This window comes from Anser anser (genome assembly GCF_964211835.1).
Source record: "Anser anser genome assembly, chromosome: 2".
Classification (NCBI taxonomy): Eukaryota; Metazoa; Chordata; class Aves; order Anseriformes; family Anatidae; genus Anser; species Anser anser.
In genome coordinates, this window is record NC_139721.1 from 8,053,777 (window position 1) to 8,067,274 (window position 13,498).

The 13,498-nt window shown below is 44.0% G+C and overlaps 1 protein-coding gene across 2 annotated transcripts in view; it reads left to right on the forward strand.

Annotated features, from left to right (window-relative positions):
* Nucleotides 1-13,498, forward strand: part of ST3GAL1 (ST3 beta-galactoside alpha-2,3-sialyltransferase 1) — a 76,481-nt gene that overhangs the window by 16,898 nt on the left and 46,085 nt on the right. Inside the window, exon 1 of one of the 2 annotated variants that reach the window (XM_083822580.1) lies at nucleotides 2,476-6,255. The exons of the other annotated variant lie outside the window; for it this stretch is intronic. The gene's annotated coding sequence lies outside the window, so the exon portion shown is untranslated. Of the gene's footprint in view, nucleotides 1-2,475; nucleotides 6,256-13,498 lie in introns of those variants that run through there. 2 annotated transcript variants of the gene reach the window in all.

The following is a 13,498-nucleotide window of genomic DNA, read 5'->3' on the forward strand; positions in this document are numbered from 1 at the left end:
CAACCAAAACCGTGAGAGCTGGGCACCAACAATCTGTAAGAGAGATGTGGGACACACAGGGGCCTCTTGGCTCCCACCCCTGCAGCAGCTGTTGGTGGGTACCTGCATCTCTGCTGCCAGTCCTGTAGCTGCTGGAGCTAATTACTCTGAAATGGAGACTGATCTGCAGCATCACACCAAAATTAATCCTCCCTCTTTCCGAAATTATCATTACATGGACTTTTTGCTGAAGTCCAATCAATCACAGTGATGTACAGCGTTAAGCCCCGAATCCGAAGGGCTGCCCTGTATCAGGTCTGTCAGGTGGTGGAAGGAGCAAGGGTGGCTGGAGGGAGGGACTGGAAGAGGAAGAAAGAAAAAAAATCTTTGAGAAGGCTTTGGTCTGAAGTTGGACATCAGTGCACCCAGGGAGGAGGGTACGTTTAGGAGAAGGGCACAGTCTCCACGGAAGCAGATGTATTGTATTTGATGTGCTGAGATCAAGGTGTCGGAGCATTTAACTGCTCATCTGGTTATCTTATCTTGCACATTTTTTTTCCTCTTAATTTTTCCCTAGTGTTTTAAGAATTGGTTTTCCCTCTGCTTCTGTGAAACATTCTTATGCAAAGCCCAATTTCCTGAAACTTGAGCAAGCTGTTTGTAGCATAACAGCAAAGAGATTCAGGAGTTTTGACTTTGCACAAAAACACTTTGCTTATTTTTTTTTCCCCAAACTTGAGTGAGCAGTATTTTAATGAAGGATTTCATGGAGGGGAAACAAATGCAATTGCTATGGCCTGTAGATCTTTCCCAGATCCCTGAAGGAAAGATTATTTACAGATTAAAGCCCTTACTGTTTCCTGTGTCACTGCAAAGCAAATAATGAGCAGAACTTGAAAAGCTCTGGTATCTTCTGTCTTGGAGTACCAGACCCTCTCAGAACATCAAACAGACATGCTAGTGCATTTTCCTGGTACTAGATGACTACATTTCCTAGCAGATATTCTGCCCTGATTTAATGCTGCTAATGACTGGGTGAAATAGACCAGAAAAGTATGCACGGGTTTGAAATCCCAGCTTCAGTATTTGAACTTTAACAAGTCTGTACAGGAAGAACCTGTTAGAAAGGGGAGCATTGGTTTTTAACTCCCAGGTTTTTCAGGTTTTTATTGTGATTTCCTCAAAGCCATGAGATCCGTGGCAGGATATACTGCAGGAATCAAGTTCTTGCTGTAAGCATGGACAAGTGGTGTGCTGGCACGTGACGGACAAGCCAACTGTCCCTCCACAGGAGCTGCGTCACTGGGGTAATTGGGGACTTTCTTTTTTAAACAGCAGCAGTGAATTCATGCTTCAAGCAGCCTCAAACAGCCAAAGAGGAATAAACTTTAGGTTAAAACCTTGTGGCTTCGTGTCATTACCATCTTCTCTGTTCTCTTTCCCCTGCAGTGACAATGTATTGGGTAACGAGGGGCAAGGGAGCTATGTTGTAGGTGGGAATAATAAAAACTAATAAGAAAGGTCTATGTTATGAGGACCTAGACTAAAACAAGAAATACAGAAGCACCTAACTTCTAATATAGGGGAAAGAAAAATAGAGGCAGGTATATAGAGAACGCTTGGGCAGACTGAGGGTGGATTTCCTTTGTACAAGGTAGATAAATATACTATTTGGCTACCCATCCTCAATCAAGGAAAAATACACTTCTGGTTAACTGAAGTCTGTTATTTATGACATACCCAGAATATGTCTGTAACCCTTTCTGCTGATACAAGCCTGAGTTGCTCACCTCTGAACTGCGCTTTCCAACAAAATCTGGTAACACTCGGCCTTTCTACCTGCACCCCTGATATAGCCACTGCTTCAGAAAGATGGGTTTCAGTGCCGATGTTAATCTGAGCATACTCTTAACTACGGTGTAGCCATGGGTTGAGCATTGGTGACCTACAGACTCAGGGAAACAAGATAATGTTAACTTCGTTGCAACAGAAGCCTATGATACAATCTGATTCCAGCATTTGAAAGGGTTTGTAGAGATCCGTTAAATAGAGACTTTGATCATTTTTACAGTAAGAGAAATGGGATAGATTTTAGATAGGACACTGTCTTAAAGACAGGGATTCGTTTCTATATCTGACACAGAAGATCTGGGAAATTCTACTTTGTCTGCTGTGGTCCAGCTCTGGACTGAAATTGTCACTTCCTACATTTTTCAGAGCTAATCTGGTTTTAATTAGTTTTTCTTTCTATCACTTTTAAAAATATGCTGTCACACTCAACATTTTTGGAACACAGCTGGATGGGTCTACATGCTTTACTGAAGTATTGACAGTCCTTAGTCATCTACTATTGAAGAGCTGAAGTGCAGATGGTTTATTCCACGGGGAAGTCACAGATGCCAAAAGTTTAAAGTAGCGAAGAACCTTTGAATTTGCAGTATACAAAAACTCGGGTAGCATAAATAACACTGAGCTCTTTTTTCTCTCTTTAAGGATTCTCCATATCCCATGTTGTGCAGACGTGACAGAAGAGATGTTAAAATGTGCCAGAGTAACATTTCTAGAAATTCCACTGGCTTTGGATGGGGAAAAGAGAGCTTAAGACTTGATTGTAAATACACCTGTTTATAAAATAAAAATCTTTAGACAGATGGATATTTTATGGTACGTGAGCTCTCAATATATGGGAATCTCAATTAAATGATTTTGGTTTTGTAAGCTATAACCTTGTAAACCTTACTATACTAGATGACAAGAGTGAATATGGTTCATTAATAACTCTTGATAGGTAGCAGACATGGTGGCAAGCAGCAGCAGGTGGCTGGCAGCGTGATGAAAGTAGATGTCCCTCAGCAGGATTTGGTGGCACTGGAGGAGCTGCCTGGCAAAGAGGATGAGCGTCCTTGGAGGGGGTATAAATATGGGATGCTGCTGGCTGCCTGCCTGTAAAAGCAGAGGCGAAATCCAGCCAAGCTGGCCCTTGAGCAGGGAAGGGTGGTGCATGGGTACAGGGATGGATCAGTCCAGGTGCAAAGCCCTGCGGGATCGTAGTTTGGAGGGCTGCCAGGCCCGGAGTAGCTGCAGAGGTGTCAGCCTTTGGGGATGGATGCGTGGTGATCGTGGAAGGTGTTTTCAGGGCCCGTCACCAGGTTGGCAGGGTTTCTGCATCTCTCAGGGCCTAGCAGGCAGCGCACACACATAGCTCTAACGGGTGAGGCGCCCGCTGCATCTCCCCACCCCAATATTGCTGGTGACAGCGCTATTGGCAGAATCAATACTGTGAAAAATACGCTGCTGCGACCCAATAATTTAAAAACGACCTTGCAGAAAGAAGTACGTTCGCCCGCATCGCCGAGGGAATTGACGCTTCATTTTCTTTCAAGAACACTTCGGTTTCTTTTAATTAGGAGAAAACCGCTTGCCTTACAGAATGAAAGGTAGTGTGTGGAGTGCAGGCGTGGCGGGGGAGGCAGTTCATGCTCCTTTTGGGGCAGAGAGCGTTTCCCTGTCCTGGGACCTTGTTTAGAGCAAAGGAGATGAGTGTGGGATGCAACCGACCAAGTGCAAACATCTGTAACCTATGCACTGCTGTCAGAGCTGGTTGTAAGGTCTCCTTTTGTAGGATACAGACAGAAGTAGGTACTTCAGCATCTGATTCATCTCACTGTGGAGGAAACGACCCAAAAAGAGGCTGTAAGAATTCTCTCTATTGATGGTTAAATTCTCTCTGTTGATGACTTGCTCAGGTGTTGAGGTGTGATGTTAGATCAGGTGGGTGCTAACATGGGATTGAGAGCCTATTCACCTCTCTGCTATGGGTGTATGTGCGCTAGGGCAGGACCTGGGGCATCTACACCGAGGGCTTTAATGTTTGCTTTTGGGGTTTTCTCGTTCTGTGGAGAATTGAAGCCCAAAGGCTGTCCCCGTCGGGTAGGCCGACAGGAGGCTTAGAGCCCAAAGAGGATTGAGTTGTCTGCACCTGACTGAAAGCAGTGCCTTCCTGCTGCTTTCGTGCCCTTTAAAGAAAAATCAATAAATATTTTGGTGTCAGTGTTATCTGTTGAAAAAACCATCCATCACATGAGTGTTGTTCCTTGCAGGTGAATGTGGAAGAGGTGTGGGAGCTTCACTAGGATCTGCTCCTCTTCCTTTGGGGGTGGGATATCACTGGGCTCACTGGCTCGGAGCTGCCCTGCAGACACCACTGCACAAGTGAGTGAGCCCCACTCACGTAAACAGAATTAAAACCCTAATAATCAACTGTGCTCAAACGCATGACATAGCAGAAAATTAACCCAGCTGGTGTCTTCCCACTGCCTGACACCCACTTATAGATGTGTCCTCTTAGAGATGAGAGGTCCAGACTGACCTGATTGCACCCACAAGTGCCATCCATGAAGCTTTTTGCAAGGTGTTTGCTTCACACACGAGAAAACAACTTCCCCGAGTATTTACTATTTGGTCTTGTGCCCTGCTTGAAAAGATGCTGTCAGCCCTCTGCCATGGGGCAGATGTTTGCATTTTTATTTTTTCTTTCAGAAGTGAAAGAATAGCAGTGTTTAAACACCTGTGAGCTGGTGCTGCTTTGTCAATGTGTAGCTGACCCTGAAACTTGCTGCTGCACTACGGTTTTGAGTAAGCATGAAAAACAGGGTATCTGATATGTCAGATGCTGCATCTCATGCTCTAGGCTGTATTGCTGCCTCCAGAAGGTTGAGGAGATGCCTTTTCCTATATTAAAGAACCTTTCACAGCTTTCTACTGATCTTCTGAAGCACCAGTTGCTGATGATAACCCAGGGACGGAATTTCTCCTGCACCAATATCTGATTATTTGTAATTTCTGCGGCAATTTCCCTTTGTTCACGCCACTCAGATGCTTTTGTTTGGTGTTTTATAGCAGAGCATTCATGAGCTCTTTTCTCAGTGGGATACCTCTGCTGGGTATGCAAGTCACCCTTGTTATTATAACAGGTTTGCCTTTAATTTGATAGCCCCATTGCTCTTACGCAAATTCACTGTCATTGCAAAAAAAAAGCTTTTATTGACTTTTCTCAAGAAGGGATGGGGGGATGCAGAAGTGAAATTTCTTTAGTAAAGATATGTCATTTCTGCTCTCTGCTGATACCTAAATATGTAACAGAATAAAGCTAAAAATATTGGTCATTCTGTAGAGAATTTAAAGGACCAGTGGCTTGCGAATGCAGCTGTGGGGTGTGAAAACATGGTTCTTACAGAGATTTTGGATTGTAATTCTGCATCACACCTCTGCTGTTCGAAGCTCCGCTCTGTGTCTCTCTGTGTGTTCAGCTCATAATGTTTGGAGTATTTGTGACGAGCCAGACAGCTATAACCTTAGATATGATGTGATCTGAAAATCCTCTGAGACACTGAAATACTTGGAGGCAAGGGAAGCTGTGGCTAAAGAGTACATGATGTAACTGGAAAGTCTGACCACAAAAAGCCTGAACGTCTGCTAAAGGCACTATTTGCTTAATTACTTAATTTGAGACGTTTAAGGCAGTATGTAAAAAAAACAAAAACAAAAACAAAAAATAAACCCTAAGTTGCAGGCAGTTCTTTTGAGGTCTAAAATGACTGAGGTGGATGATCAGGAGACTTTCAAAATACAGATGCTTCCAGAAAAATAAACAAAAATTGCTGTATGACATTTTAGCTGGCTGTTTTTTAATTATTATTATTATTTCTTATTCTGGTAGCTTTTACAGCAAATCCATTGGCATTTTGGGTTGCTGCAAATGTGAAATGTGTTTCAGGGTGATGCTTTCCGTATTTCTGAGGCTCGTGCCGAGCCATTCATAAGTATCTGGTTTCTCTCAGTCCCCAAACTGCTGTCTGCCTGCATGTGGCTTTGCACTTGGTTGGCTCTCCGGTCCTCTGGCCGCTGCTGTTTCTCAGTGCCAGACCCCAGGGAGTGACGACTTCCCAGCACAAAGCACTTGGCCTGTAGTTCTGCTTTCGTATTGTCTTTTTTTTTCTTTTTTTTTTTTTTTTCTGACCTGCTGCCGATGACCATGTCGAACCCATGCCCTGCTCTGTAGCCTTTCCGCCCTGAAATCTCAAGCACAGGAAGCATCTGGCCGTTCCCGTGCTGTATGGGGAATTCTTTTAGCGGATTATCTCCGTTTCATTCTGCTTCATTCTGGCACAAAGCCCTGAAAAAAGAAGTCATTTGACTATCACGGGCTCTGCAGACCCGCATCACCCATCTCTCTCCACTTCTGCGATGCAAGCAATTCCTCCAATTTCTGCCCAGGTGAGCAGCTGCTGCCTCCACCGCCTCAGAGCTGGCTTCTCGGGACAGGGGGAATTCATCAGGTTTGCCTTTCCCCTTCTCATTGCTTTACCCTTTATGTCCCCTGGAAGAGGAACTGCAAGTCATTAGGAGAAGGTGAATCAAAACGCGTTAAACTTGGCGAAGTTTGGAACGGGGATGGAATTTTTGAACATCTGCTTTCAGTATCGATAGTGCGAGGGGTGGTTTTTCCCTCGGCTCTGCGTTTGCAGGCTTTCCATTATGCGAAGAGGGAAGTTAGTTTCGGTTTTGCAGGTGTAAGAGAAAACAAGTGTCTATGGCTTCCTTCTGACTGTGCATCGACTTTTTTATTTTTTTCGTTTGGCGCAACGGCTCTGCTCAGGCTTGGCAGGTACTCAGCCGTCTGCGCTTTCTTTTGTTGAGTCAACAATAAATCCAGCCAGAGGAGAACAGCTTAATGATCTATAGTAGTCATCTAGCCAAAACCATGGCTAAAATATCTTCTTCCCTCCAACCTGTGCAGCTCCTTGCTTTGCCCCCTTTCATCCCAAAGGGGACGGCGCTTGTGTAGGCGGTGGGGTGCTGAGGGTCCTTGTTGCCTGGGTAGGGCAGGCGATGCTGGTGCAGGACGAAGTGGCTGGGAACCCCAGAAAATGGCATGAAGAAGTGGCATGGCCCCTTCATGAAAATCAGGAGAGCCTTCACTTGGCATGCAGTGCCTGTTCTCTGGGTACAACGCGGTCTGCTCGGTTCCAGATAAATGGGTTTTGCTCTGACTTCGGAGCTGCAGGTTTTAGTTGTGTGGTCTGTTGCTGTAGTGATGAGGTAAATGGTGCCATGGTTGCAGTGTTGCACCAAAACACCACCACCTTTTCAGGTTGGGTTGGGCGGCAGGATGCTCTCCCTGCGCTTTAAAAGTCATTTTCTGTCTTTCTTATCAGCAGGATAGGAGAGGCGTTGGGATTCCTAATGCTGAGATCAGAAGCTCTATTCAAAGAATTCAAAACCTCACAGTTTCTGAGGCCTGACTGAGGGGTATTTAACGGCTGGGGCTGCTGACAAACCTCTCTGAGTATGGCTGCGAGGAAGAAAAGCCTGTGAGAGACGTACTTATTCATTACTATGTACGCTCATACATCATAAAGCTTAATGTTTGCTTGAAGCCTGGGTGACAGGGACTCCATTTATGCTGTGTTTGGCTCTTAATCATTATGATAATTTATTATACATCATCTCTAAAAGGTAGATTAAGTCCAAGCATGACAAAACCTCCTATTGGGTTGCTGCTGAGATCTGTCTCATAAAATCAGCGCTGGGCTTATTTTATATACATTTTTTAAAGCAAAGTTCTTGTTTACCTATTACCAATTACTTAAAGACGTTGTTTTTCCGCTCAGTGAAGAAGTAAGCCCCAAAGTCGGATCAGTAGGGTCACCCCGCTACCTGCAAACGAGGTCTCTGAGCTTGGCGGTGGTTTGCTAATTACTGCTGATCCATTGCCCGGTGAGCAGCAGTCATTAGCAGGATGCTGTTGGCTGCTGGCAGTCCCCAGGCTGGTGGCTGTGCTGTGCTCAGCATTACGGAAATTCTCGGATAGTGACAACCCCACCGTCAGCACGGGTAGACGATAACAGAGAGGACATCCTGACGGAGGCCAGGCAGTTCGCCGTGTGGCCTTTCTGCACTGCGAGAATTTATTTTCCCACTCGGGGCCCCTGGGCTGGACTTTGAAAACGAGAAGCATATTTTGAGCTTTTGTTCCAACGGAGTGTCAGCTCGCTTGCTCCTGCTGAACCTCTCCGAGTGCTGCAAAGGTGTAAAGAGAAAGCAGCCTGGCTCGCGTCTTCAGTTTTGTTTTTTGTGCTTGCCTGATGGGCATTTTCGGTCGGTCCTGAGCCCGCGGGTCAGGCTGTGTGGCTGAGCAGGAAAGGTCCCACGGTATCAGTGCACACTACAGAGCTGCCTGCAGCTTCCTCGGCTCACTCGGTGTGAGATATCCATCTTCCAAGGGAGTAAACCACAGGCGTGACTCCCCACACAATGACCAACTTTTATGGGGAGCTTACGGCTCCCCGCGAGGGCTCCTCCTCTGCGCTGCTCCTCTTCCAAAGGCAAATTAAACAGATCTATTCCTATCCGACTGAAGCCATTGAGTTACTTAAACAGATTGACCTGACTTAGGCTTATCAATTTCTTTAATGAGGTGTCCTCTGCAACTTCTGCTTGGCTTTTCTCCATCCTCCTCGTTAAAAAAGTTTATTTTGGGATCTCTTTGTTCCAGGTGGGTTCATTGCCAGCCGGTTGGCTGGCTGTACGGCTGACCCTTATCCCCTAATAATGCTTTAATTTTAGCTTTTATGTCATGAGAAATTGAAAGCGAAGGCACTGAGAAATTACCTCTCTTGTAAATTCATGATTTAGAGATCATTTTGACTCTACCCAAGGAGCAGGAATGGAGAGAGGGCTTCTTAACTCCGCCTGCATAGAAATAATCCTGCAGAACAGAAGAGTTTCAAGATTAAGATGCTTCATCTTGCAGCCTGGGTGAGATGCCTTCTCATGATAGCCTTTTAAAATGACGGAATTGACAGATTCCACCCATGCCGGAGGATAACAACCTCCCACTGCAACTTCTTTACCAAGTCGAACCCGCAGGATCAAATGGTGGGTATCTGTGAAGGGCCTACCCAGAGTGTAGGAAAAAATTCATTATTGATGCATAGAGAAACCAATGTGTTTCTCTGGGATGAATATGCACCAAAAAAGACTGGATTGATCCAGGTTTACTCTGATAAAACTGTGCTCTGCTCCAGAGTAGCTCTTCATCTCCCAATCTTTCTTTTGGATGCTGATAGTGCATCTCCTAAAGCTATTAAATCAGTTAATGTTAGCGGGTTATTTTCTGATTTTTTTTTTCCTTCAGCCAGTAGCTATCACATATATATCATTTACCACCCAGGGCCAGATCCTCTAAAGGACCTGTATGTGCATGAATTCATGCCTTTTTAAAGGCTTCGTTGAAGCCTACACAGAGGCCACCTTTCCTGTGCTCCTTGCATCCTGCCCCTTGAACCTTCTTCACCCAAAGGTACCCCCAAGAGCTACATCCCACCAAGACAAAACCTGACAAGCAGATCTGGCTATTTTCATTTGGGGCACAGATTATTAATCCAGCAGGTGAGATACCGCGATGGAAATCCTTCCAGGTGGAAGAGGAGATGTAACTTGCGTGTCCTGTCTGAGCACTCGGTGGTGGTCCCTCAATCTCCTCTCAACAAAACTGATGCCTGTGGTTGACTTTTCTGCTAAAGCCTGTCTTGTCCACACGTGTTAGGCACAACATTGGCAATGCTGAGACCCCAAGGTCTGATCAATGCCTGTTTTTCAGGTGCCTGCTGTGTGCAGCAATGACAGATGCTAAATGCTCAGTCCTGTCCAGAGATAGTGTTCAGGGACGTCATTCTGAGCTCCTCTGGGGACCTACTACTACTACTATTATTATTTTATTATTATTATTATTATTATTATTTTATATTGTTTTCCTTTAAGGCAAAGTCCCTGCAGAGTTTAGGTGGCAGCGTGGGAAGAGTGCTGCTAAGCAGAGGGTATCAGACGTGCAAGTTTGCACTCAGGCATCCATCTTAGTCTCTTTCTGTTGGTTTTAACTCTGACCTTTTCCTGCAGCAGAGTCTATCAGAGCTGACCAGGCTTAGCAGGGACCATTTTCACCTTCCTCAGTATGCAGCATATGTACTGCTAGTAGAGGCAGGATCCCAGCTCCAGGGAGGTATCATTTACGTTTATCCTGAGGTTTGCTCATTTGTCCTAGTTGAAATAAAGCCAATTTACCACCAAGTTGCTGCAGAAGAAAAACCTTCTGCTTTGGCAAATAAACCACCTCTGCTTCTGCCGCTCTAGCTTCAGACACCCAGCTGATGCACTGACACCACCACCTCAATCTCAAATGCATGGTTAGAAGAGCAGGGCAGGGAAACACAAGATAAATCTTGCATAATAGATGCCTTCTATATCGAGACACATCTTATTCCCAGACAGGGAGAGGAGGAGGAGTGTGTGAGGCTCTCAGCTTGTCTCTGCACAACCAGGGAAGAGAGGATGCAGGGAAGCAGAGGCAACCCCACAGCACCATCATTACAGGTTGCAGACTGTGACTGCAGAGCAGAGATGACTCTTGCATGGCACGATATTTATTACTGACTGCTATTGGATTTTTATAGACCTGATTCAGCAGAGCATTTGCATCTACATTATTTAAGTGAGTGGAAAACCCACTCTGTCTTTATAAAGTTAGATGTGTGCTTAAGTGTCTCGCTGAGCTGGGATTAATTTAGGGAAAATAAATAGCTGCTGGCTGGCTTGGATAGCAAGCAGTCTGGGGCCAGCATTTGCAACCTGACTAGATTTAGCATGTTTCTCTTCTGAGTACCTAACTTCAGATACCTCAGCGCAGAAGTTTATCAAAAATACAAGCGTTAGTTAGAAAATCAGCCTTAACTGCATCGAATCCCACTCAGCCCTCCAAACACTAATTTACAGAGTGTTTTCCAAAGCGTGTGGTCCAAACAGTTGGATAATGAATGTAAAGTTGTCCAGAGGGTCATGTATATTGGATTTGCAGGAAGCATTATTGAGTTGTGGTCAAAATGACCACAGATAGACCTATCCTGACTCAAGCAACCATACACAAGTCTGCGTGTGAGCCAAAATAATTTGGAGAAGGTGTTTCTTGTGCCTTTGTGTGTGCCCAACAGGCCTGAGCCTGCGTTCCTCTGCAGGCTCTGAGAAAGCTCCCATTAAAATCAAAGAGGTTTTTGAGTGAATAGGGAGTTTAGGCTGTATCACTGTGGATTTTAGTTCTTTCCATTCATTTTCCTTTGATTGTGAGTACAACACTTTATTTTTGCACAGTGTAATATTTTCTTAAAGGCACATTTGTAGCTAATAACATTTATGAAAAGGTAGCTTTGACTGAAACTGCGTCTGAATATCACTTAAATAATAAATGGGAATGCCATATATTCATTAAAATTTGAACAATGATAACTGTATGTCTGTTAGAGTTCTCTTTTTGATGGATGTGGCCAGCAGCCATTAAAATACAGTGGGAATTTTTGTTTGCAGACTCACAATGACTGATAATAACACTCTTGATAAGCATTTGCAGCTCAAGATGCTGGATTTACAAAAGGGATTCATCACAGCTAACAGGGGCTGTGAAGATTGAAATGTTACCATCATTCAGCTGTACATTTTCTTTATTTTTTTTTGTAGTCATGTGTGTTTGAGAAAGGATCTTTCTTCCCCACCCATCTGTAGAGTTCATTTTGTGCTGGCTCCTATGAGAAGCTACTCAGTTCCCAGAAGGAAAATGTTGGCCCATAATCCCCATTGCTTTGAACTGGCCGCAGGGAGAGAGGTGAGATGAAGGTGTTTGATGAAGGCATGCGCCTTGCCTAGGCTTCTCTGCCCCTTTTCACAGCAAACCATGCACAGCCAGAAGAGTCGGTAGCAGCTAACATTAGTGTATAGTTTCAAATGATTTACATCTAATTTCAGACCACTGTGACTATAAATACACTATAAACAAATATAAATATAATATAAATAAAGCTGTCCAACAGATCTTTAAAACAAGCCTATCCTTGCTCTGAGGACAAAGCAGTTTTTAGCATCCTGTCCCAGACACATTCCCTCTACCCAGACAGAGTGTATATAGCTACTTGTGACCTCTAGCTAGTGTGCCCCTCTCAGCCTATAACGCAGCACTGCTTTAAAGAAAACAAATCTACTTTTCATCCTATTTTTTAACTCCAAAGGTTTGTAGAATTTAGAGGTGGAAGTGACCTATTGGGGCATCTAATCCATTTTCTACACTCCTCTGCTCTTTTTCCAAGAGTTTGTGTTTCTGGGCTTTTTAATGTTTACAGATGCATTAGCACCACCACTGTTTCTCCAGCTCAGTGATGTGTGGATGTCATTTGGCTCTAACAAGGAGACCCACGCAGCACTTTGGAGCAGGCGAAAAATGTGGAAAAATCCTCCTACGAGCATCCATCCCAGAAAGTGACTTTGCTTAGCTTACAGTAAATACAACGTTCTTTAAAAATACAACGTTCTTTAAAAAAATGTGTTTACTACAGACTATGTAACTCATTGCCTAGACCTACAAAGCTGACCCAACAGACAGCGTAGTGCAGTGGCTAAGATGACTGACAGTCAGCTGGCAAACTTGTATTCTTCATTTTGACCTTCAAAAAGTCACTTAATGGAACTTTTCCTTTCCATCCTTGACCATTCTGCAGGGCAAGGTTTATCTGAGCAAGAAGTGCTTACTAAGCATCAGTATAGCATCTACTGGGCCAGGACCCTGAGCTTTATCTCTCAAGCCTGGTCGACTAAAAATAATATGTTGCTCTCCTGAAGAAATAAAGCTTTGGAAGAAGCTTGTAGGGCCGGGTTTTTGGCTGGCACAAAGGATTTGCCAAGGCGTTTTGAGTTTAGCTTTTCCTTTGTCATCAAGGATATAGTCTGTTGACTTCACTGATTCTTTCCCCATTCATGTGTTCAGTTCCGATCTGGCAGTGGGAGCTGGAAGGCTCACATCCTTGTGCATTAAACAGGATGCATCGCCTAATTATTATTTTGATTAAATTTTGTGATTAAGTGGTCTGTAATTGTCTGTGGGCTCAGACTTTCCAAGATATTACTCAGAGCTGTGTTGACTGATCATCTGGTCAGGGCTGAGGTGGCAGTGCATTGATTAAATCTTGAAGGGGAAGTGGCACACATCTCTACATGCACTTAAGCTCTGGGGAATTTTGTTATATCTGTTTTTGGTGAGCAATATGTACAAGTGTATCAAGTGCAAAGCTGGATAGGTAATAAATGTCAAGAAAGGATCTGCGGGGAGATACACACGTAATATATATTAATGACTCCTTGTTTAATTTCAGAAGAGAAAGAAATACCAGATTCCTGATAAATGTCCAAAGTAAGTACATAAAACAAAGAAATAAATATATGGTAGCAAAGTAACTTCCCTTTGATGACTAATGCTGCAGAATTTTTAAAGCTAGGGAAGAAACAATTTTAGGGGTGATTAAACTGAAATCTCTCATTCTCTGCCCTCTCAGAATAACCATCCATGCATTTCAAGTATTACTCCTTCAATAGGCTAAGGCATATTGATAAATAATAATAATAATTAAAAAAAAAAGCTTAT